This window comes from Nannobrachium achirus (assembly GCF_963921795.1).
Source record: "Nannobrachium achirus genome assembly, chromosome: 3".
Classification (NCBI taxonomy): Eukaryota; Metazoa; Chordata; class Actinopteri; order Myctophiformes; family Myctophidae; genus Nannobrachium; species Nannobrachium achirus.
The window spans coordinates 144106-171482 of record NC_137812.1 but is presented as its reverse complement, the minus strand read 5'-3'; positions in this window follow the sequence as shown (position 1 = coordinate 171482).

Sequence of the window (27377 nt, the reverse complement as noted above, 5' to 3'; positions counted from 1 at the left end):
CCCTGCTTCATCTCTCTTTCTCAACTAAAGGGTCCTTGGCCTGAAAACGTTGAAGACCCCTGGCTCTTGTAGAGCTCTAGACCCTGATGTTAGATAGGAGTGTGGAGGCTTAGCTAGGGTTATCATTCAATTCAATTCAATTCAAAGGAGCTTTATTGGCATGAGAAAACATACGTTTACATTGCCAAAGCAAGTATCACAAATACAATAAAAAACAGTTGAAAATGGGGAACATATATACAGTTGGAGGGGGTACAGCATTGTGTAAACAGAGCTATGTTGCATTGTGACATTTTATATACAGGGTACAAATAGCAGCATTATTGTCCTCAAAATACAGGTATTTTGTATCAGCTCTGTTTCATACTGCATGTGCAGTAGGTCTAGATGTCAGTCCACCAGGTTAGCATTCACCAATACATCGAAACAACGCTATGCACCCCATCTAACTACCCCATCTAACTACTGGTATTAATGGACTGAATGTCTGTCTGTCTGTCTGTCTGTCTGTCTGTCTGTCTGTCTGTCTGTCTGTCTGTCTGTCTGTCTGTCTGTCTGTCTGTCTGTCTGTCTGTCCGCCGTCTGTCTGTCTGTATGCTGACATCACTGATACTAAACAGTGTCGCCCCATGGTAACAGCTGCATGTTGAAACAATGCACAAATTATATCTGTCATGAATGACATCCGACATCATTTCTGACATCACTGATACTAAACAGTGCCCAAAATGACTGACATCACAGAGTGGTCACAGACTGGCCTGGACATGGAACACCATATGGGCATAAAAGAGAGCCAGACAGACAGAGATAAGAGATCAGGGAGTCTTACTGGTATATAATGAAGTTCATACTGTATAATGACATCTTATCATATACATTAAACTTTATGAAGCTCACAGAGAGAAAGAAAAGTCTGACTGATTTGTAATTAGATTTTTATTAACAGCCTTTACTTTCTAGTAGGATCATTTACTTTAACATACTAATAAGTACATTTAATATCAAATACAGGGGTCTATCCTAAATACTACTTAGTATCAACATCTGTTGTTCATTGGCTAGTTGAAAATAACAGATCTTCTAGGGTCTTCAACGTTTTCAGGCCAAGGACCCTTTAGTTGAGAGAGATGAAGCAGTGTACAGTATTTTGGATTCATGTCATTTTTAGATATTTAACAACTTGAAATGTCAGTACTTCACAAACCTGACCTTTCAATCTGTACTTAGTCTGCTCTTTTTCCCCTCTACACCAAACCTCTTTGCCGAATATAGCCGATCTACAAGCTCACAGCTGAGCTTGTAGATCTGCTATTTTTGGCTAAAGTTCTCCGAATATGGACACTCGGGTTCAAGTGGTTCATATAAAAAAGTTTTTTTCCCCCTATCACTCAAAGATTTGGAAGACCCCCTGTAGTAATTCTGAGGACCCCCTAGGGGTCCCGGACCCCCGGCTGAAGACCCTTGCTCTACCATGAGGTGCACTCAGTTACCTGCTTATGTTAACTGTTCAAAAAGATTGTATCACATTTTATTATAATAATAACACTATTACAACACTATAACTGGCTGTGTTACTGTAAGAAAAACTTCAGACAATCAACAAAGACAAGATACAGATTCTTAGAATTTATTGTTCTTGAAATAGATGACAGATAATATGGCAATAATCACACAACGTATCCTACAACTGCAGAGAGAGGGAAAACATCTCTACATGTTTATCATCTCACGACTCACGGCTTAGTTGAGTGTAGGGGTGGGCGATATGGTAATATATATCGTTGAGACTATACAATGTCTCAACGATATGCCTCTTCAGAGATATCGTATACAGTATATCGTGATACAATGAGGGAGCCTGTTAATTACAGAGATTTGTTTCAGAATCCAATTTGCAATTTTGTCTAAATCAGTAGTTCAATGTTAAGTAGCAAGGTCTCCCCTAAATACCATAAAAACCAACATGAAAAAGAATCTTGATAAAATTGTGTATCGTAATACAGCTTGGAAATATATTTTCCATGTATTCATCCACATAACAGACAGAAATAGATACATAAAGCAACATAATGCAAGTTATTTCAGAGTTGGAATCAATTACAACAATTAAAAAGGAACAAGAGTATGTGCTAGCGGAGTTCATCGGCCGAAAATATGTGTTTGCCGTGCTTCCGACTGGCTGCACTGAGATGACGTCAGATGTTTTGCTACGCTGATTGGTTAGAACAATGGTTCTCAAAAATTTTCAGGCCGCGACCCCCAAAATAACCATATTTTAACTGGGAACCCCCACCCTGACAAGCAGTAAGAGTTGAGGCATTACATTTTGTATAACACAGTTCTACATGCTCACAGCACCTTGCGTTGCGAGGCGTTGTGAGCATGTAGATCGGCTAGCCGCAAATTGCAACACTAGATTTTATTTTAATCTGATGAATCTAGGGTTGCAATACCTCCCATAGGCAGGCATAGCATCAAAACAGTTATTTGCTATCTGATTGTATTAAACGACTTCAAACTCACCAATATCGGGGCTGTATGGAAAGCTTGGAGTATCCTCGTTCTATCTGCAAAGAGTTTCTTTCATAATACTCCACCGTAGACATGTTATGAGCTACTTTCTATCAAGATATTGGCTTCAGATGATAATTTTTTCCAAGTGCTGGAGTTGTCACTCAGCAGTACTGTGTACCACCTGGTTCTAAATGTCACATAATGCAGGAGGCAGCGGGACGCTGCGTAATAGAAGACGAGCGCTTCCGAAGTTCAACACGTAGAAAATAAACCATGTCTGCTCCAATTTCTTGATAGAAAGTAGCTCCTAAAATGTCTACGGTGGATTTTTATGAAACAAACACTTTGCATATAGAAAGAGGACACTCTGAGCTTTCCATAGAGCCCCAATATAGCTGAATTTGAAGTTGTTTATTACAATCAGATAGCAAAGAAACTGTTTTGATGCATTGGCTGCCTATGGGAGGTATTGCAACCCTAGATTCATCCGATTAAAATAAAATCTGGGTTAGAGGAGTCTGTCTGTCAAGGCAAGTACTCCCGCCCACGTTTCAAGCTGCCCATAGGACTCTCATATTGTGGGAAGGAATGAGTGAATGCAAAGTACTATCCTTAAGGAACTTTGAGGCTTGAGAGTGGTAGACGTTGGTTCTTTCATTGTCCGTAGAAGCAGATAAATACTCCACGTTGTCCACAAATCAACACCAAATTCTGTTAATCCAAGCGTAATATGCAGGACATGGTCGCGTCGGAGGGCTCGGCCGTAGCAATTCCTGGAACACGAGGGTGGGCTTCAGGCAGCCGGGCGGATATGGTCCTGTTGTCGCAGTGTTCCTGGCATGACAGCTGTGGAGAAAAACAGAACGTGTGTGAAGATTCAGACTAGTATAAATTCATTCTGAATTTCGGTCGCAATTGACCATGAGAAATGCTACAGCTTGTCTCTGTGTAGACGTGTGTGTACACAGTTTTAGGTTGGTTCCCTTTTCACATCACTGTGACATCACAGGCAGGGGCGTCACAAGGGGGGGGAAAGTGGGACTGAGTTACTAGGGCCCAAGGTGGAGGGGCCTTAATTATTTTATAGTTTAGCTATTGAAAAATAGCAAATGTACAAGCTCACAGCGCGGCACCGAGTGCCGCGCTGCGAGCTTGTAGATCTGCTATTTTTTGAAACGTCGTGAAAACGTGTGCAAATCTTTGAATATATGTATTTTTTAAGTGAACATTTGTAACTCAAATTTGGCTTCTGGGGGATCCCTGGAACTAAATATTTTGAGATGGGGGTCCGTGGTCAAAAACATATCATTTTGGGGGTCCTTCACATCAAAACAATTTGAGCACCACTGACATAGAAACATAGGTTTTTCAAAAAACCTTACAAGTCCCATTTTCACGATTTTTCAAAAATAGCAGATCTACAAGCTCGCAGCGCGGCACTCTGTGCTGCGCTGTGAGCTTGTAGATATTGTGATATTGTAGATATTATGATATTTTTCAATTGTTAAAGCGCAAAATAATGCGTTCCCAGTCTAAATGGGTTAAACCCCCTCCCCCTAGAACATTCATGGGGGGCCCGCATTGAATCCTTGTACCCAGGGCCCAGAATTTGGTGCGACACCCCTGATCACAGGTGATATCACGGGTGACATAACCTATGTAAAAGTCCATATATGGGTATAACCCAGAATCCCTTTTATGCCCATATATGAAGATCCCTGTTGTCATTGATATATATCACTGGCCAGATGGCCAAGACATGGCCCCTCTCTGTGTGGCTGGTCAGATAGGGATCTCCTATGGGCATAACAAATTATTGTATGCTGTGATGTCATGGGAACCACTCTAACAGAAACCATTTTATGTCCATATATGGAGATCCCTGATGTCATCGAAATTAAGCCCATATCTAACAGGATGTATGGGCATAAAAGGCATGTACTATATACAGTAGATGGATCTCCATATATGTATATATGTATATTTTCATGTCAATTTGTGTTTTCAGATATTTAACCACTTGAACTGTCAATACTTAATAAACTTGACCTTTCACAGCTCTTTGCCAAAAACAGCCGATTGAGGCGTTGTGAGCTTGTAGATCTGCTATTTTGGGCTACAGTTCTCAGAATATGGACACTAGGGTTCAAGTAGTTAATATAAAAAAGGAGTTAAAAAAAGTTTCTATCACTCAAAGATTTGGAGGACCCCCAGTAGTAACTCCCACTGTTGAAGTAAAGAACAGTGTTCTCAAACTTTCTCAGCTACGGGGTCCCTGCTTCATCTCTCTCTCAGCTAAGGGGTCCCTGCTTCATCTCTCTCTCAGCTAAGGGGTCCCTGCTTCATCTCTCCCTCAGCTAAGGGGTCCCTGCTTCATCTCTCCCTCAGCTAAGGGGTCCCTGCTTCAACTCTCTCTCAGCTAAGGGGTCCCTGCTTCATCTCTCTCTCAGCTAAGGGGTCCCTGCTTCATCTCTCTCTCAGCTAAGGGGTCCCTGCTTCATCTCTCTCTCAGCTAAGGGGTCCCTGCTTCATCTCTCTCTCAGCTAAGGGGTCCCTGCTTCATCTCTCTCTCAGCTAAGGGGTCCCTGCTTCATCTCTCTCTCAGCTAAGGGGTCCCTGCTTCATCTCTCTCTCTCAGCTAAGGGGTCCCTGCTTCAGCTAAGAAGGGGTCCCTGGCTGAGGGAGGTGTTGTTGTTAGCTTTAATAGCTTTCAGTTAGCATGAGAGTTAGCATGTGTTTCAAGGTAAAGAAAAACATTACAGACCTACTGTACAACAGCCTAACATTTTAACAATAAACCCCCATTGAGTCATTCTAGATGATGCCTATTGTCTCTTACCTGAATGGACTCGCTTTATTATGCAGATCCACGACAGCGACGCTTCTTTGCTCTTGTGAAACAAGTAATCCAGTGAATCCACGAGCGGATAGGAAACCGCAGGTGGTTCAGTCCGAGTGTATCAAAAAAGCAACTGGGTTAAGGCAGCCGGAGCTTGTGATTGGCCGTCTTAACAAGATGCTGTTTGTATACACTCGGACTGAAAGACCTGCAAAAAATACTCTCCCGTTGGGGTGTTTTTGTTTTCAGTGGTGAACGACGCACGCAACTTCCGCCGACTGAACTTCCTGTGAAAACATAACAAATTAGAATTTATTTTTATAAATAACAATGAATAAACACACTGGCCCAAATTACATTATTGTCATTTCGGTTGGCTCAAAATAAATACATGACAGATTAAATAAATACATGAAAGAAATGCATTGAACATTAAAAAATCTAAGCAATTAATTGAAGGGAGCTACAATTAAACACATTATAAAGCTAAGGCTTTAAATGTAATAAAAATGCATTGAATGGAGATGCCTAAACCAACTAAAGAACTAAACCACCGGAATATTGAAACGGTCACGTGACGATCACTGTTTTAGCTCATGTTGCAGAACCGGGATGCTGTTTTGATACACGAGTGTATGTTTTGATACACGAGTGTATCAAAACAGCATCCCGGTTCTGACAATGGAGCGCTCCCTAGCGCGCCGTTGACGCGTTGCCATGGTAACCTTACTAGAGCGACTGAAAGAGTGACGGCTTCTCTAATGAACGCCGTGAGCAGCTCTCCCTGCCTCTCAAATGAACGCCATGGCAGCTCTCCCTAGCTCCCTACTGCTCAAATGAACGCGGAAAGCTATAATGACCGAACGTCAAGGGTCTGACGCAGGGAGGATGATAATGTGTTGGGACACACGTGGTGCATTATCTAGGCATGGGTGTGCATGATCCGTGCACTATGAATTACATGGAAGTCTATGGAGATTCTCTGGTCATTGGGCGCCCTCTAGTGGTGAAAAGGTGGCACTCAAAGAGTTAACTGGCTGGCGTACTGTTCTGGGAGGTCCCAAACTAGATGACCCCCAGAAAGGGGGTGGGGGTCCGGAAAAGTTGACACCCATCATTTTCCATCAAAAAATCAATTTTAGCACAAAAATCCTACGGAAGTACACATCGTACCACACTAAAATGGCTAGTCCTAAAGCCAAGTGGATGTATGGAGGTGTCAAAGCATTGACAATGACTTGCACTGCTCTGTGGATGACGAACTGTTTCACAAGTGTTGTGTCCGTGAGAGTGGGCTGGGTGTGGAGGAGGACTCGGTGCTGAGAGGTAGCTTAGAGGTGACAGCATCAAACAGTTGAATTTAACGTTTCTGTAACAATGGACTAATTTTTGTCAATATATAGAACATGGGAAGATTTATTTGGTGGCTGGAAAAACTGATTTAATTCAAATGTAAAAAGTAATTTTGTTGTTGCTAAAGAAAAGTGCCTGGAGCATTTTTTTTCTGTGCTGATGTGAGAAAATAATAATATGAACAGTATTTGGACAATATTGTTTAAATAAAGGGATTTTTAAAAGTAAAAATTCTCTCTCTCTCTCCATCTCTCTCTCCCCCTCCCTCCCTGCCCCTCCTTCTTTCTTTCTTTCTTTCTTTCTTTCTTTCTTTCTTTCTTTCTTTCTTTCTTTCTTTCTCTCTCTCTCTCTCTCTCTCTCTCTCTCTCTCTCTCTCTCTCTCTCTCTCTCTCTCTCTCTCTCTCTCTCCCTCTCTCCCTCCCTCCCCCTCTTTCTTTCTTTCTTTCTTTCTTTCTTTCTTTCTTTTAGTCCATGGGCCATATGAGATGTCGCTCTCCGAAAGGTGGCAAATGCATTTCTGAAAAGCTCTATATCTGTAGTAGGTGGTAGAAGCATACGAGGGGTCAAACTAGGTTTATTTTTTCATGATTCTGAATCCATTGCAAGCATGTGTTTTGCACAAAAAAACATTCCTTGGGCTAAAAACGGACCCCCAAAACTATGGTTTAGTGATGAAAAGTGATGAGTCATCACTTTTTTTTTATCCCTTTCACTGTTTTGTGGGGCCCGTTTTTAGCCCTATCTCCATATATGGGCATACAAGGCACAAGGACGGAATGTGATGTCACAATGTGATGTCACAAATATCCAGGGTTTGATCTTTGATGAGATGATGTCATAGTTAACTGTATATTATATAATAATTGGCACTGGGTGAAAAATGGGTTACAAAATTGTGGGATAAAATTAAAGAGAAAAGAATGTGTTAGGAATAGCACTGTAAATCTGTAATAATTTCTTCATCACCTTGTCTTGATTGTTTAAACATGTGATGGAATGCTATATGCTCGATAACAGGCTTGATAAGCCCATTGATACCGGCGGGTACTCAATAAATGTGTTATCGAGTATGTAACAGGTTTGTGTTTCGAGCTCCATCCCTACTGATAGGCATCTATATAATATATAAGTACAAACACGCGCGCACACACACGCGTTCCCAGGGGCGTCACACCAAATTCTGGGCCCCTGGTTACAAGGATTCACTGCGGGCCCCCCATGAATGTTAACTATTGAAAAATAGCAGATATACAAGCTCACAACGCGGCACCGAGTGCCGCGCTGCGAGCTTGTAGATCTGCTATTTTTGAAAAATCGTGAAAATGTGTGCCAAGTTTCCATGTCAGTGATGCTCAAACTTTTTCATGTGAAGGACCCCCCATCTCAAAATATTTAGTTCCAGGGACCCCCCAGAAGCAACATTTGAGTTACAAATGTTCACTTAAAAAATACATATATTCAAAGATTTGCGCACATTTTCACGAGTTTTCAAAAATAGCAGATCTACAGCGCTGTGAGCTTGTATATCTGCTATTTTTCAATAGCTAAAGTCACTAGGGCCCCTCCACCTTGGGCCCTGGTAACTCAGTCCCACTTTCCTACCCCTTGTGACGCCCCTGCGCGTTCCCGCACACACCTGGCCAGAGCGATGTAGCCCAGCGCGGCGCCCACCAGCTTCCTGCCGTGCTTCTCCTCCAGGAACAGGAAGAGCAGTGACATCATATCCTGTGCGTCTTGGCCGAGCCGCAGCTCCCCGGCGGGGGAGTAGGAGGTCCAGCGGCGCGCGGCCCACAGCATCAGGGTCAGGTGGAGAGGACTCCCTGTCCGCTCCAAGGCACGCAGCACCAGCTCAGTCTGAGGGGAGGTCAAGCTCCTCTGGCACGCCTGACACCAAGTTCATTGGATAGATGGACAGACAGACAGACAGATAGATTAAATTAGGGGTGCAACGGTTCGCAGAATTCACGCTTCGGTTCGATATTTTGGTGACACGGTTCGATACTTTTTCGATACAAAAAATAAACAGACATTTTCTTGATGTCCTTGATTTATAAATGTATTTTCATAACTACGTGTTTTTTTGTTTTAACTTTGAACAATACAGTACCCAACCTATGGGATAGTGTTTCTCTAAGTGGGCTCTGCGGACCCCTAGGGGTCCTTGAGGGGGTTCCAGGGGAATGTGGATGTGGAGTGGTGTTGTATTGTTTGGTACAGGATCATTCGGTTCGATACTTTTCGGTTCGGTTCAACTTTCGATATTCGGTTCTATATGTCGATATATATATATATATATATATATATATATATATATTAGGCCTGCAACGATACACAAAATTCACGGTTCGATTTGGATCGATATTTTGTGGTCACGGTTCGATATTTTTTCGATACAAAAAAATAATAAAATACCCCAGTTTTTTTCCCTTAAATGTATTCAAACTCATTTTCAACTTTAACAACCAACAACACCCATATTCTAGGGCAGGGGGTCCCCAGCCCTAGAATATATATATATATATATATATATATATATATATATATATATATATATATATATACAGTATATAGTATCAAAATCAGCTTAACCACTTTAATCTAGCTTGTAGATCTTTTTCAAAAAGAAATCTAACAATGTTTAAATATTTTATCAGCACAAGATATTTTCAGATGTTAGTCCACTGCCAAATACATATTAATTTGAGGGTTCCTGATATGAACAGGTTTGAGAACCACTGTTCCATGGTGTATTCTTAGCAGCATGTAAAACAAATGCACCTAATGGAGTTACACTTGACTAATTTTCTGCTGTGCATTCTTAGCAAAACATCAAACTAAAGGGGGGTTATTGTAAATAACCTAAAGTTCTCTCTATAAACCCCATTATCAAAATAGGATTGTTGCCAGATTTTGCGAGAGGAATAAGCAACCAGGTCTATGAAAACTAGACCAGGTCACCTGGTTGTGCCAGACCCGCAATGAAAACTAGTATGGCACTGAACTAACACATGAACACACAGGATTTTATAGTCTCAGCAACAAAGCGTAGTGAGCTTGTAGATCGGCTGTTTTCACTAGTATGGCACTGAACTAACACATGAACACACAGGATTTTATAGTCTCAGCAACAAAGCGTAGTGAGCTTGTAGATCGGCTGTTTTGACTAGTATGGCACTGAACTAACACATGAACACACAGGATTTTATAGGCTGAGCAGCTGGAAATGTTTGTGAGCTTGTAGATGGGCTGTTTTCACTAGTATGGCTGTGGGGCAAATGTTTTGCAGCACTGAACTAACACATGAACACACAGGAATTTATAGTCTCAGCAGCTCGTCAGCCAACTCAACTCAGCTGGTCCCGTACAGGTGACGGCACTCAAGGCAATCAGCCGAGCAAGGGAAGGGAGGGGCAGATGAGCAGTCAGAGGCAAACACAGGCACACTGAGGAAAAGAGGGACACTGAGGAAAAGAGGGACCGACCGACAGACCGACAAAGCCTTATGTAGGCCGACCCCCTGGGTCTGGCAACAAACCCAAGGGAAGTGAATATAGGCCATATGAACACTTTAAACCTATATATGTTGGCTATTTGAAAATAGCTGATCCGATCTGCAAGCTCACAACCACAACCGCCATTTTTAATTAGCAACTTTACATAAAAACAAGCCCAACGTCAATGTGGCTTATAATAATGTGGCAACAGATTCCTCTGCATGTCTCTCGCTACACTGGCTCAGTGAGAAGGCAGGGGCGTCAATTGGGTATGGCAGCTGCCATACCTTGGCTACAGGGGAATTAATAAAAATGTACTTTTCATCGTGCCTGTTGCTAAGGTATGGCAACATGACTGGTGTCTAGTCATGTTGCCATACCTTACCTTTTTCTGAACTGACGCCACTGTGAGAGGGCTACGAGCCTACGAGGGCTAGATTTGCTGCTTGCTTGAGCGGCTCGCATATTCATCAGTCAGAGTTAGACAACATCACAGTGTGGACATGCCTGGGACCCCCTATATTTTACAGTCTATGCTGGGGACCTGGCTGGATCCCGAGGCTACACTGTGACTGCCCTTGGCTTTTGTGTTGGCAGCCTGACAGTAGTAGCTGCCGGCTACGATAGCTTGCTAATGCTAACGCTAGGCTAAGTAGCCAGTTTAGCTACAGACAATGCTCCGTAGGGACAGACAGAGAGAGAGAGAGAGAGAGAGAGAGAGAGAGAGAGAGAGAGAGAGAGAGAGAGTGTGTGTGTGTGTGTGTGTGTGTGTGTGTGTGTGTGTGTGTGTGTGTGTGTGTGTGTGTGTGTGTGAGAGAGAGAGAGAGAGATATCCTCTCGGTGCGTAAGCGTGCTAATATGTTTCTCCATAGCCAAGAAAGAGTGCAATACATCTTCTCCATCCAAGTGTAACCGAGTTATGATTCACATGAGCGTCACCTGTGAAAAGAAATCCCCCCCCCCCCCCCCCCCACCCATGCACCTTTCTCTCTCTGTGTGTGTGAGGAGGAGGAGGAGCAGCTGCGGGCTGCTGATATATATATAATTAATTATCGTTCGGTCGTTCGGTACGTAGCGCGTACCGAACCGAGACCCCCGTATCGAACGGTTCGATATCGGTTCATTTATCGTTGCAGGATTAATATATATATATATATATATATATATATATGTGATAGGGATGAAAGGAAGGTGTTGTTATTTTTCATTTTTTGTATTATTTCTTTAAATGCAATGATGTTTTCTTTTTGTTTCTTTTATTTAAACACATTGTATTTTCGTTATGGTATTTATGTTGTAATAATATTCCTTTCCCCTTAAGCATGTTCTCTTTTTCTGAATGGACTGCGGGACTTTAAGTGAATGGAGGTTCTGGATAGGGTAACTAGCGGCCATGTTGCAGCCTATGCAGTGTGGGGTTGACGTCACGGCTGGCCAATTGAGTGGCAGCTGGGCGGGACGCAGGACTATGAATGGGACGGCGCGTCTCAGTCGAGGGGAAGCAGGGGAACGGAGCAGACGTGTTGTGAGAGAGCACAGACACCGGGGGTTCTGAGGAACCACGTACGCAATATAGAGACTCATGGGACTGAGTAAAGTAGCTATGCTACGCTAAGTGAGAACCATTGTGCGAACCTTATTAGTTACAGCGACGGAGAGACTGGTGAGCCGGTGAGAGGAGCGAACCGGCTGCCTGGCCTGCTGTGGGAGAGACGGAGAGAGACGGTCCGTGCTGACCTGCTGTGAGAGAGACGGAGAGAGACGGTCCGTGCTGACCTGCTGTGAGAGAGACGGAGAGAGACGGTCCGTGCTGACCTGCTGTGAGAGAGACGGAGAGAGACGGTCCGTGCTGACCTGCTGTGAGAGAGACGGAGAGGGACGGTCCTGTGTGTGTCGCACGCATACATCACTCACCGGCAAGGGTGTGTAAGTACCTGTCTATCGCGACACATGAAGTTAAAGCACCGTACCTTAGGACAACCATTATGCACTTGTGAACAGATGAGCTGGCGGCCTCCTCTTGTGTGTTTCAGAATCTGCCGTGGAATTGAGACGTAGGATGTATGCTGTTGAACCCCCTATCTACTAAGCTGTGTGGCTATATTGGGCTCCCCGGTGCCCCCCCTTGCTATACTTATTCGTTGGACAACGAACACTAGTGAAGTGCTCCATGATACGCACTTTACACTTTACTAGTAGAATTGAAGATAACCTTTTTAACGATTAATAAATGCTTTGAATTGTTTTATTTTGTTAACGGCGCCTTTTAGATTTAGGTTTTTCTTTTATGTTTTATTGTTGGTTTGTGGCGTTTAGAGGCCTCTGTACAAGTTAAATTCTAATAAAACTATTGTAACTTTGTACCCCCCTGAAAACCGTTGTGGTGTCAGTCTCTCCAGGGTGTTCGTACCCGCATATTGCTCTCCCAGCCTGGTATTATTACGAACCTGTGTCTTAGCCTAGTGGTGTGTAAACCTTTAATGGTTTGTTGGTTAAAGTCCAACTGGCGTTGTCCGGCAACAAAGGTCCCCCTTTTTCATTTGGGTTTATATAAGAACAATCATACAACAGTAATATATATAATATATATATATTCCTTTAATGATAAATGGTTAATAGTATTGCATTATTATAATACAGTTATTTCTGAACGTAACAGTAAGACTGGCCCACCTTACATAATTGGCTTTGTGTCGGCAGGACCAGGAGAGAGCAATAAGGAGAGACTGAACGGTTATATTTTGTGTTTGTATTGAGATTTTAGGATGATGATGATGCCTGTATACCCGGGGGCCCCATGGTTGCCTAAGTTTGGAGGAACAGAAGGTGAGGAAAAGTATAAGGAGTGAAGAGAGCAGATTAAGGGGTTGTTGAGTACACAGGATATTACAGAGGCAAAAAAAGTTAATATTTTGTTTAAGACGCTAACAGACGAAGCTAAACGACAAATTGTTGTGTTAGAAGAAGGGGAGCGAGACACGATAACGAAAATTCTGAGCTACCTTGATGGTCTGTACAGAGAAACAGTGCCGGTATCTAAGGTGCGTTCTCAATTTTATAGCTGTACACAGCGCCCAGACGAGAGTATTGGTTCATATATTCTGAGATTGAGGGAGCTATTCTGTAGGCTGCGGCGACACGACCCGAACACGGCCCCTTCTGATTCCGTCCTACGAGATCAACTGCTAATGGGGTTGTCTGAAGGTCCTCTGAGCCAGGCCTTAAGAGTATATGCCCGAAGAAATCCGGATGATGACTTCGCTGCGCTGCGAGAAGAAGCTGTACTTCTGGATAGTGAACATGGAAGTGTGAGAGCACCTGAAGTTACATGCCATGCTGTTAACCCTGTGCCTATTCCTAACCCTTTACAGACGGCCGAGTGGAGGAACGAATTGAAACGAGAGATCTTGGATGATGTGAAGGGCCAAATGCAGGGATTCACGAAAGAACTAATGAACGAAATCCGTCCACTCCTGCAGCCCGCTACTGTTCCTGCACCGCCTTCGCTTAACCAACAGTATGAGCCTGTCCAGGCTGGCCGTGCGCCACCACCGCGTCACGCACCTCCTAGCCATCGGTATGTGCCTACACAGGGGAATGAATGGGATGAGACGGGTCGACCCATATGTCGCCAATGCAAACGGGCGGGCCATATTGCTAGGTTTTGTAGAACCGGCCAGCCGCCGTTAAACTAAATAGGCCTGTTGCTGAGGTCCGAGCAGCAGGAGTTAAACCTCTATACCATGAAATGTTCATTGGCGAGTGTCCCACGATCGGGCTTACTATGGGGGGAATTTATTTACGGGGCTTATTAGATACGGGATCGCAGGTCACACTAATGCAACAGAGTTTGTTTAATAAATATTTTTCTCCGGCTAAATTGGGCAAAAAGACCCTCGTCTTTAAACTAAGAGCGGCCAATGGCCTAGAGATTCCCTATACTAGCTATGCAGTGCTAGATATGGAATTGGAGGGGGTCACTGTGCCTGGGAGGGGGGTCGTTATCATAAAAGACGAGCATTGCACACAACCTTTGATTATCGGTATGAACGTCGTAAGTGCATGCTGGAATACCTTGTTCAAAGGGCCGGGGAAGGCTGCCTTCTCCCTGCGACAGGGGAGGGCTGCCTGGAAAAATGCGTTTGCGTCGTGTAAACAGGTGGAGGCTGTGACGAAGACAGACGGTTCGCTGGGGTAGGTGTGGCCTGCTCACCGACGGAAGATCCAGGTTCCTGCCCAAAGTGAAGTCCTGGTGTGGGGTCGTACACGCCGAGGTCCAGAGGGTGGGGATTTCGAGGCTCTGTTGGAGACGCTACCCGACAGCCATAAGCTGGGGGTGGCGCGCGCTCTGGTGACCATACGGGGAGGTCGGGTTCCCGTGCGGCTGTGTAATCCACATTCATATCCACTCTGGGTGGGCCGGTACGAACAACTGGGGCAACTATACCCGGTAGATGCCACTGATGTCCGGGGGCGCAAGGACCTGAGCCTGTCACTGGGCGAAGACGGAACGGTGGACGTCGCCTTGATCACCACCGAAGCGGCTGAGCTGGAGCGGCCGCTACCTCAAGAGATGCGGGCACTGATGGAGCGCACCGACCTATGAGATGAGGAGAGAGACGAGCTGCGGGCCATGCTGTCCACCTGGGAGAGGGTGTTCGCTGCCCATGATGAGGACTTCGGCTGGACTGACGTAGTGCAGCACCAGATCCACACCGGAGATGCCCCCCCCCCATACGTGAGCGACATCGACCTCTGCCACCTGCAATGTATAAGGAGATGAAGACGCTGCTGAGTGACATGCTGGAGAAGGGAGTTATTGCAGAGAGCTGTAGCCCATGGGCCGCACCGATCGTGTTAGTGAAGAAAAAAGATGGTAACTGGCGTTTCTGCGTGGACTACCGCAAGCTGAATGCGATCACCCATAAAGACGCTTTTCCCTTGCCGCGTATCGAATAGACATTGACGAGCCTAACACAGGCGAAGTGGTTCTCCACGCTCGACTTGGCCAGCGGATACTGGCAGGTGGGAATGGATCCTCGGGACCAAGAGAAGACTGCGTTTACAACCCCTTTGGGGCTGTTTGAGTTTAAAAGAATGCCGTTTGGGTTATGTAATGCCCCTGCCACTTTTCAGAGACTGATGCAGCAGTGTTTGAGCGGACAGCTGGCCGAGTCATTATTAGTATATTTAGATGATATTATTATATACTCACCTGACTTTTCCTCTCACCTACAGCACCTGGATAGAGTGTTCCAGCGCCTGGAGAAACATGGGTTAAAGCTGCGCCTCGATAAATGTACGCTTCTTCAATGTGAAGTGAAATTCCTGGGGCACGTCGTGGACCAGGAGGGTGTGCACCCGGATCCCGACAAAATGGTGGCAGTGAGAGAGTGGGTCCCCCCTGAGACGGTGCGTGGCGTCCGTGCGTTCCTGGGGTTTGCGGGGTATTACCGCCGGTTTGTGCCATCCTTTGCTGCTATAACCCGACCCTTAAATAATTTACTAATCGGCATTCCAAATGACGCTAAATCCCACCAGTATAAAATAGCGTGGACGGCTGACTGCCAGAAGGCTTTCGACGCGCTAAAAACGGCCCTTACGCAGGCCCCTGTTTTGGCTTACGCCGATTATAGCCAGCCATTCGTGGTGTATACTGATGCGAGTAATCGTGGCCTGGGTGCTGTATTGGCACAAATCCAAGATGGCCGAGAGCGGGTTATTTCCTATGCGAGCCGGAGTCTGCATCCGACGGAGCAAAACGATGCCAACTATAGCTCTTTCAAGTTAGAGCTGTTAGCCCTCAAGTGGGCCGTGACGGAAAAGTTCAAAGACTATTTGACCGGGGCCCAGTTTACCATTTACACAGATAATAACCCTGTGGCGCATCTCCACACAGCCCGTTTGGGAGCAGTAGAGCAACGCTGGGCGGCCCAGTTAGCATCCTTCACATTTGATATTAAATATCGACCGGGCAAAAGTAATGCTAACGCAGACGCCTTGTCCAGGTTCCCCGTGGAAACCGCTGGGGTGGCTATGGTGGAGTTGACGCCAGAGACTGTTCAGAGTGGGGAGGAGAGAAGTGAATGGCGTGATGCACAGCAAAATGATGGGGATATCGCGGTGGTGGCGCAATGTGTGGCCCGCGGACGCTACCCCACGCTGAGTGAGAAGCAGAGTTGGTCCCGGGGAGCTAATCAGCTGCTGCGACAATGGGCCAAATTGGAACTGAAGAGCGGTGTACTGTGCCGTAGAATCATTGATCCTTATACGCAGGAGGTGTATTATCAGCTTGTTTGTCCAGGTTCTCGACGTCAGGACGTGTGGAGAGAGGTGCATGTGGCAGCGGCACATGCTGGAGCGGATCGGACGTTGGCCCAACTACGGCGCCGCTTCTATTGGACTGGCATGGAGGGGGAGGTACGCCGGTTCCATCAAGGGTGTGTCAACTGCAGCCTACAGAAAACGAGGGTAGAGCCCCGGGCCCCTTTACAGCCATTTAGTGTCTCTTACCCACTAGAAGTAGTTGCAATTGATTTCCTCACCCTAGTTGGTGTCTAGTGACTTGGTCGTCACTTACGGCGTCCTGTTGATGTTGAATTAGGGGTGCCCCCAGTACAGACCAGGGTAAGAGTGGGGAATTGGGTACAGGACCACCAGCAGCGAATGAATGTGGCTTATCGTCATGCTGGACAGAGGATGGGTGGGGCAGCTGAGCAACGGAAACGCATCTATGATCGTAGGGCAGGTATACCTCCCTTGCTACCAGGGGAACGAGTATGGGTTCGGAATCGGAATCGACAAGGGCAGGGGAAGTTGGCTCCATGGTGGGACCCTGAGCCGTTTGTAGTGATGGAAACAGTCGGGGAGGCTGGGCTGGTGTACAGGATTAGGCCAGAAAAGGGAGGCCGGGATCGAACTGTTCATCGTAACGCTTTGAAATTGTGTGTGTCCCCGCCACAGTCAACGGTGCCACCCGAGCCAGTGCCTGAAGTGAGCAGACCAGTAGTGCCGCAGTGTTATGGGTTTTTCCCTATGGGCCCACGACGTTCCGCTAGAATCAACTTGGGGCAGCCGCCTGCCAGGTATAGTCAAGTCTGAGTCGTTGCAGGGACTGCTAACGATAAAGTGGGGGGGAGTGTGATAGGGATGAAAGGAAGGTGTTGTTATTTTTCATTTTTTGTATTATTTCTTTAAATGCAATGATGTTTTCTTTTTGTTTCTTTTATTTAAACACATTGTATTTTCGTTATGGTATTTATGTTGTAATAATATTCCTTTCCCCTTAAGCATGTTCTCTTTTTCTGAATGGACTGCGGGACTTTAAGTGAATGGAGGCTCTGGATAGGGTAACTAGCGGCCATGTTGCAGCCTATGCAGTGTGGGGTTGACGTCACGGCTGGCCAATTGAGTGGCAGCTGGGCGGGACGCAGGACTATGAATGGGACGGCGCGTCTCAGTCGAGGGGAAGCAGGGGAACGGAGCAGACGTGTTGTGAGAGAGCAAAGACACCGGGGGTTCTGAGGAACCACGTACGCAATATAGAGACTCATGGGACTGAGTAAAGTAGCTATGCTACGCTAAGTGAGAACCATTGTGCGAACCTTATTAGTTACAGCGACGGAGAGACTGGTGAGCCGGTGAGAGGAGTGAACCGGCTGCCTGGCCTGCTGTGAGAGAGACGGAGAGAGACGGTCCGTGCTGGCCTGCTGTGAGAGAGACGGAGAGAGACGGTCCGTGCTGACCTGCTGTGAGAGAGACGGAGAGAGACGGTCCGTGCTGACCTGCTGTGAGAGAGACGGAGAGGGACGGTCCTGTGTGTGTCGCACGCATACATCACTCAGCGGCAAGCATCTTGCTTGCCGGGTGTGTAAGTACCTGTCTATCGCGACACATGAAGTTAAAGCACCGTACCTTAGGACAACCATTATGCACTTGTGAACAGATGAGCTGGCGGCCTCCTCTTGTGTGTTTCAGAATCTGCCGTGGAATTGAGACGTAGGATGTATGCTGTTGAACCCCCTATCTACTAAGCTGTGTGGCTATATTGGGCTCCCCGGTGCCCCCCCTTGCTATACTTATTCGTTGGACAACCAACACTAGTGAAGTGCTCCACGATACGCACTTTACACTTTACTAGTAGAATTGAAGATAACCTTTTTAACGATTAATAAATGCTTTGAATTGTTTTATTTTGTTAACGGCGCCTTTTAGATTTAGGTTTTTCTTTTATGTTTTATTGTTGGTTTGTGGCGTTTAGAGGCCTCTGTACAAGTTAAATTCTAATAAAACTATTGTAACTTTGTACCCCCCTGAAAACCGTTGTGGTGTCAGTCTCTCCAGGGTGTTCGTACCCGCATATTGCTCTCCCAGCCTGGTATTATTACGAACCTGTGTCTTAGCCTAGTGGTGTGTAAACCTTTAATGGTTTGTTGGTTAAAGTCCAACTGGCGTTGTCCGGCAACAAAGGTCCCCCTTTTTCATTTGGGTTTATATAAGAACAATCATACAACAGTAATATATATATATTCCTTTAATGATAAATGGTTAATAGTATTGCATTATTATAATACAGTTATTTCTGAACGTAACAGTAAGACTGGCCCACCTTACATATATATATATATATATATATATATATTATATACAGAGACGGCTCCAGAGAATTGAGTGACTGTGGGGGCTATGGGGGGCTGGCTTTTTTAGAGCGGGGGATAACCGGTCGCGCTGAGTGCCGCGTCAGCGCCAACGCTTGGAACAATCCCGTTTAAATTAACAAAGGGTGCTCCACTGGCATTGTGCACATTGTGCTCGGCGTCGGACGCTCAAAAATTCGCCCGGTTCTTTTTTTTACAAAAACGCCGGTACAACACAATGCTCCCGTTGGAGCCCTAGCCTAATGAATTTCAGAAACAAACAACAGTGAATATTACTAGCATACACACACAATTAAATACAGTGTTTTTTTTTGGGGACTGCCCATAAGGTGAACTACGTAAAAACGCTCCGGTTCCAATCTCACTGGTACCTCAAAAACACTGTAACATGAATGCTAACCTGCCAACGCTGGTGAATGCTAACCTGGTGAATGCTACTATCCCTAAACCTAACCCTAATCCTAACCTCAGTAAAACTATGCCTAAACCTAATGCTGCTAACCTGCCAACGCTGGTGAATGCTAACCTGGTGAATGTTAAACTGGTGAATGATAACCCTAACCTCAGTAAAAAACCTCCTGGTCTCAATCTCACTGAATCTCAAAAACACTGTGAAATATTTAAATGCGATTAAAGATGCGATTAATTTCGATTAATTAACAAAGCCTCTAATTAATTTGATTATATTTTAATCGAATCCAAGACCTATTATATATATATATATATATATATATATATATATGTTGAAGCCATTTGAATATTTTCTTTATGATTTATGATTATGAATTATATGAATTATGCCTGACTATGAAATATTGTATTATTATTTGGGGCTTATGATGATGATATTATTGCTATTAATTAAGATGTTGATCAAACTATGATGATGTGATTCCCTAGAGGCCCAGAGGGTGATGTTTACTAATATGGGTGTCACAGTGTGATCAGGGACAGACAGGTGACCGGCTGCTCAGAGCGGCAGGGCAAACTATTTTTCAACCACACCTCATAGCACAGAATAAGCCTTGTATACAAATACTTTCTTGTTATTTGCATTTCGAAACGAAAGTCGGGCTTCATATCACATTTATGTTGTTAATAAATGATCTGAAACAAGATACGGAATGTGTGCGTTGTTAATAGCGAAGCCGCTTTTACAAAGTTGAAAAATTGCCCACGGAAAGAAGCGGATTCCACACCAGCTCACAGTTTGTTTCAACGTTAAACTTTGAATGAAATGGAACCTGGATTCCCTTGAGATCGCGTTCCTGAGAGGACTTTGGACTGCTGCCAAAACCATCGGTTCAGTGAGTAAACAATAGCGTGGTGCGCCCCGCTGTGTTGGCCTTGAATCTCCCAAACCGTAAATAAAACAAAGCAATAAAGGATATGTTTCTGGATAAACAAACGTGTCTATAACTACTCAAACTGCATGGCGCACTGTGCGCAAATACGCTGATTATTGATTTATTCCTGCATGCAATACCGAACTGTTTTAAAGTGGCTTTCAAATCTCAGCAATCTGCTATAGGCCTAATACAAAGCGCCTCGGCGCGGCTGCGCTGCGAAGCGATACGAAATAAAACCAAGTGCTGGGATATCATATGAAAATCAAATCAAATAACGTGCTTGATGGGAGTGAACAGTGAACAAATAAAACAAAGGGAATCCAATGCAAATGAATGAAACACTGTCTGTGTGGGGAAAACAAAATGAATGCAAACCGATGTTCAAATGAATAAACTAACGAATGAAACTTGATGTCAATGAAATAAACTGTGCGAAACAATGAGTGATGAAAAGGAACATGTGGAGGCCGAAATGGTCACTGAAATGAGCAATAAAGAAAGGCACGCTGCATTTAAAGTCCTCAGTGCAACGCGCAGTGGTAAACTTGGACACTGCACTCGCAAAATGAATGAAATCAAAGCAATGATGGATGAAGGTGATGGTACTAAATATGTGCGTCAATCTGTTGCTGAGTTTGTTACGATTCTGGAGGAATTTAAAATGTACCATGAAACTGTTCAGACCTTTCTCACTGAGGATGTGAGGGAGGAGGAGAATTTGAACTGGAATGAGCCAAAAATGGCCGATTACAATTCATTTATGGGTGAAGTGGACCAATGGTTAAAAAGCGGGCCGCAAGGGCCTGACCCGCAAACTTTGGTGGATCCAAATGACAGTGTGTCTGTGTCAAAGGTATCAAAAGGATTAAAGGCCTCAAAGGAGAGTTCTATTAAATCTGAACTCACAAAGGTTGCTGCAGACAAAGCTGCTTTACTGGTCAAAGCTGAAGCGCTCAAAAGAAAACATGCACTGGAATTGGAGAGGAATCAATTGAGTGCACAACTGGAAACGCTGGATCTGGAGTCAGATATTGCTGCAACTGATGCAAAATTGAAAACTCTGGAAAATCTTGAAAACCTTGAAAAAAGTATGGAACAAAATGAAAATACGAAATCTGAAGGAAATGGAATGGAAATTCAGACCTCAGAAAATCTGAATAAAAATGTGGAGGAAGGGACTCCTGGCCCTGGCCCAGAAGAGCCACTAGGGGCACAATCGACTGCGTTTAGCGCAGACCTAAGCCTATCACATTTGGATCTTGGCCTGGGAGCTATTCCTAAAACACCACTACAGAATATGATGCAGGCTCCTATGGGACCACCACGACACAATACAAGGACTAACATCAAAGGCTATATGACAGCTGCAGCAGCTGCGGCGGAAGCAGCAGGGGCTGCAGCGGCAGCAAAATCCAGTGTATCCAAGGTTTTTGTGTCCGATGGAACCCAAGGACGAGACGGGTCCCACCGACAAGACAGGTCCACTCCCAGGAGTGAAATGCCAGCGAGACCTGACAGACCTGAGCTCACAGCTATCCTGCAAAGACAGATAGATCTGGCTGATCTGTTCATGGTGCAGCAGAGGCTGGCCTCACTTCCAAGAAGAGAAGTGCCTGTGTTTGATGGCGATCCTCTTGCCTACCGACCATTCATGCAGGCCTTCAAGCATAACATGGAGAACAAAACCACCAGCAATGCAGATCGACTGTACTTCCTGGAACAGTATACAGTGGGACAGCCAAAGGAACTGGTACGAAGCTGTTTGCATTTGAATGCTGCAACAGGTTATCCAGAAGCCATGTACCTGCTTAAGCATCACTTTGGTGATGATTTCAAAATAACTACTGCCTATATTGAGAAGGCCTTGAACTGGAACCCAATACGAACGGATGACGGACAAGCACTAAACAGCTATGCACTCTACTTAAGAAGCTGTGGAAATGCAGTCCGAGATCTCCCATACATGACTGAGCTTGATTTGCCATCTCATATGAAGCAACTTGTCTCAAAGCTCCCATTCAAACTGAGAGAGAAGTGGAGATCTGCTGTATGCGACATCGTTGACGAAAAACATCAAAGACCTAGGTTCTACGATCTGATTGAGTTTATGGAAAAACAAGCCAAAATCATTCTGGATCCTGTCTTTGGAGAAATCCAAGATGTTACTGGGAGGGCAAGAAACCCCAAAACTGACTTGCAGTACATGAAATCAAGCAGCAAGAAGAGCTTTGTTACTGCTGTTACACCAGTTGCTTCCCAGGCAGAACATGTTGCCAAGACGGAACCCGACATGATCTCCAATAAGGAAAAAGGAAACAGAATAACGGACACCACTGCGGTGAAAGGAGGAGAGGCATTTGCCAAGCCTTGTGTATTCTGTAAAGGAAATCATACGATGGAATCATGTCAAACAATGTCGAAGGTTCCCCACAAAGAGAAGGTTGAATTTCTAAAGAAACTGGGATTCTGCTTTGCCTGCTTGGTGAAAGGACATATGAGCAAGACATGCAAGAAGCGCCTCACTTGTCATCTCTGTGAGAAGAAACACCCAACGGTCTTGCATATTGAGAACTTCTCTCCAGCAGACATGGCAGTCAAAAGGGATACCAGCTTCAAAAGCAACCCCATCACCAGCGCTATGGTGTCAACGGAGCATACAGGGGCCGGAACCACAGACTACAAGTTGGCAGTTGTACCTGTGAAAGTGAAGGCTAACAAGGGAAGCTGTGTTATCGAAACATATGCGTTTCTCGACCCCGGAAGCAACGCAACATTCTGTACGGAGAAGCTGATGGAACAATTGTCTATCAGGGGAAAAAGAACAGAGATCCTTCTCAAAACGATGGGAAATGAAAAACCAGTGAAAACCTACACTATGACTGGACTGGAGGTATGCAGCCTAGATGGCACTAACTTCATTGAACTCCCAGAGGTCTTCACACAAAATACCATCCCTGTCAGTCAGGAAAACATCCCCATACAAAAGGACCTAGAGGCATGGCCTTACCTGAAGGATGTCCACTTGAACTCTATCAGAGCAGAGGTCGCTCTACTGATCCCAAAAGCGATAGAGCCGTTGAAGGTCATCAACAGCCAAGGCAACGGGCCCTATGCGGTTCTGACACGCTTGGGCTGGACTGTAAATGGACCTCTTGGCAGTACCGCTCCAACAGATGAGCATGGACGACCTCGGATAACATCAAACAGAATTTCTGTAGCCAAACTTGAAGAGCTTCTCATTCGACAATACAATCAGGACTTTTCAGAGCTGGCTTACAATGAGAAGCAAGAGCACTCCTTTGAGGACAAGAAGTTCATCAAAGTGGTCAGTGACTCCATCACTAAGAAAGAAGGCCACTATGTCATACGACTCCCCTTCCGTCAAGAAAGTATCTGCCTACCGAACAACAGGAAAATAGCAGAGCAAAGAACCCGAAGTCTCAGCCAGAGATTTAAGAAAGACGAAGCTTTTTGCAACGTCTACATCACTTTCATGAACGATGTCTTGATGAAAGGACACGCTGAAAGAGTTCCAGAAGAACAGCTCCTCCCGACTGATGGAAAATTGTGGTATATTCCCCACCACGGGGTCTACCACAAAAGGAAAAAGACAATCCGGGTGGTATTCGACTGTACTTCGTCCTTTCAAGGAACTTCTCTGAATTCTGAACTGCTGCAAGGTCCTGACCTTACGAACACCTTGCTGGGTGTACTCCTTCGATTCCGACAGGAACCAGTGGCAGTAATGGCGGACATCGAAGGAATGTTCCATCAAGTAAGAATACCTGAAGATGATGTGGACTTCCTCAGATTCCTGTGGTGGCCTGGTGGAAACACCAATGAACCCCTGGCAGAGTACCGAATGACGGTGCATCTCTTCGGAGCAGTATCGTCACCTAGCTGCGCCAATTTTGCACTGAAGCGGACGGCTGATGATAATGAAGGGAAGTATGGCACTGAAGTTCTCAACACCATCCGCCAGGACTTCTATGTGGACGACTGTCTCAAATCTGTCCAAAACGTGGAACGAGCGATCTGTCTGGTACAGGAGTTGAAAGCAGTGTGTGCTACTGGTGGATTCAAACTCACCAAATGGACCAGCAACAGTCGTTCTGTCCTCGCCTCTGTACCAGCAGAAGAAAGGGCAAAGGAGGTGAAGAATCTGGACCTTGACACGGACAAGCTGCCTGTAGAAAGAGCACTAGGCATGCGATGGGACATAGAGTCCGACACATTCTTCTTTATGATCAATCCGAAACAACAATCACTTACCCGCAGAAGTATCCTGTCTGTACTGAACTCAGTTTACGACCCTCTTGGTTTACTAGCACCAGTCATGCTGACAGGGAAAACGATACTCCAAGAGATCTGCAAACTGAACTGTGGCTGGGATGAAGAGATTCCGAATGCTTTCGCATCGAAATGGAAGGAATGGCTTAAAGAGCTCAACCTGATTTCGGACCTCAAGGTCAAGAGATGCCTTAAGCCACCAAACTTCGAAACCTCTAGCGCACAGCTACACCACTTCTGTGATGCGAGTGAGCGGGGTTACGGCACAGTAAGTTACCTCAAACTGACCAGCAACAGCGGACAAACTCATGTGGCCTTTGTTATAGGAAAGGCAAGGATTGCACCTCTGAAAGTGGTGACAATCCCAAGACTTGAACTTGCAGCCGCTGTCCTTGCTGCACGGATTGACAAAATGCAGAAAAGAGAGCTTGAGGTAACCCTAACTGATTCTGTCTTCTGGACAGACAGCACCTCTGTCTTAAAATACATCCTGAATGACACCAGAAGATTTCAGACCTATGTGGCTAACCGAGTGTCTACTATTCGAGATCTAACACACAAATCTCAGTGGCGCCACCTAACGACTGCAATCAATCCGGCAGACTGCGCATCAAGAGGAATGCGAGCAGAGCCTTTCCTCAGTGATGGAAGTTGGCTGAAAGGACCAGACTTCCTGATGCAACCTGAAAAGGATTGGCCAACACTCTCTGAAGTACCTCTCATACTCTCCTACAGTGACCCAGAGATCAAGAAAACGGCTGTTACTTTCGCTACGACTGCTCTACCTTGTCCTTTGACACGCTTTATCGAGCACTTCTCATCATGGGACAGATTGATCAGATAGATCAACAGCCTGGATTTTGAAATTCAAACGGACTCTGAGACACTTGAGCCTCCAAAAGAAAGCTGGTTACGCTCTGCACACAGTGAAACCAGACTTACCTGAACAACTGTCTGTGAAAGATCTTGCAGAGGCTGAAGAGTCACTCATATCCTACATCCAACAGCAAACCTTCAAAGACGAGGTGGCCTCCTTGGAAAGGGGCCAACCTGTGAAAAGGAGCAGTAGGATCTACAAACTCGACCCTGTCCTCCAGGATGGAACCCTAAGGGTTGGAGGCAGGTTAAGTAAGCTGGCGATGCCAGAAGCTACGAAACATCCGGCTATTCTGCCCAATGACCATCACTTCTCAAGACTCCTCTTGAACCACATTCACATCTTAGTGGGTCATTGTGGAAGAAACCAGATGCTCTCCAAACTCCGAACAAAGTACTGGATCATTAAGGCGAACTCGACTGCAAGGAAGATAACCCGCAACTGCGTACTATGCAGGCGATGGCATGGCACTGCTATACAACAGAAAATGGCGGACCTACCTCTTAACAGAATCACACCAGACCTACCCCCCTTTACCCATACTGGCTTGGACTACTTTGGTCCTATCGAAGTCAAGAGGGGCCGGAGTAAAGTGAAGAGGTATGGAGCCCTATTCACGTGTCTTGCTACTAGAGCCATACATCTGGAGATGGCCTACACCCTGGATACAGACTCCTGTATTTCTGCACTCCGAAGGTTCATCTGCAGACGAGGCCAAGTGAAAGAAATAGTTTCCGACAATGGAACTAATTTCGTAGGTGCCGAAAGAGAACTTCGAGAAGCATTCGACCACCTAAACCTTAACAACATCCAGCACTCCGTTCAAGCTGAAGGTATAAAGTGGACATTCAACCCTCCCTACGGACCACATCATGGAGGTGTGTGGGAGCGTCTCATTCGCATCATCAAAAAGATTCTCTACGCAAGCATGACCTCTATTCCAGAAGAATATGGAAACAGGTCCAATACATATCAGACCTCTTCTGGAAACGTTGGACTCGGGAATACCTTCCGTTAATGCAGGAGAGGCAAAAGTGGAACGTGGTGAGGGAAAACTTGAAACCTGGAGACATAGTCCTCGTCATCGATGAAAACTCCCCGCGCAACTCCTGGCCCATGGGCCGAATCATGGATGTCTTTCCGGACAAATGGGGACATGTGCGGCGTGTCAAGATCAGGACACAAAATGGAACTCTGAAGAGGCCCATTACGAAGTTGTGCCTCCTCAAAGACATGATTTAAACTACGCAAGCCACGGAGGATCGACGGCATCCCCCGGACGGGCACTCCAACCGTCACGGTGCAGCTGCTGACTGCCACATGCCCGTGGTCGAAGACCCCCCCCCCCCCCCCCCCTTTCACATACACTGACACAAAAGAACTTTGACACCTTTTTTTGAAAGAAGACCTTTTCGAAGAAGATTTTTGAATGAACTTGACAATGGACTTGAGTTAATGGCTTCTTTTGATTTATGAAATGTATTGTATTGCCTTTAACGGTCAATTAGGGGCCGGTATGTTGAAGCCATTTGAATGTTTTCTTTATGATTTATGATTATGAATTATATGAATTATGCCTGACTATGAAATATTGTATTATTATTTGGGGCTTATGATGATGATATTATTGCTATTAATTAAGATGTTGATCAAACTATGATGATGTGATTCCCTAGAGGCCCAGAGGGTGACGTTTACTAATATGGGTGTCACAGTGTGATCAGGGACAGACAGGTGACCGGCTGCTCAGAGCGGCAGGGCAAACTATTTTTCAACCACACTATAGCACAGAATAAGCCTTGTATACGAATACTTTCTTGTTATTTGCATTTCGAAACGAAAGTCGGGCTTCATATCACATTTATGTTGTTAATAAATTATCTGAAACGAGATACGGAATGTGTGTGTTGTTAAAGGGGAGTTTCGGTCAAAAACGACTTTCCTACCTTTGAAATGATGATCCAGGAAGGCTCTGGGCTGATCCAGGTGTTGTTTTACCCA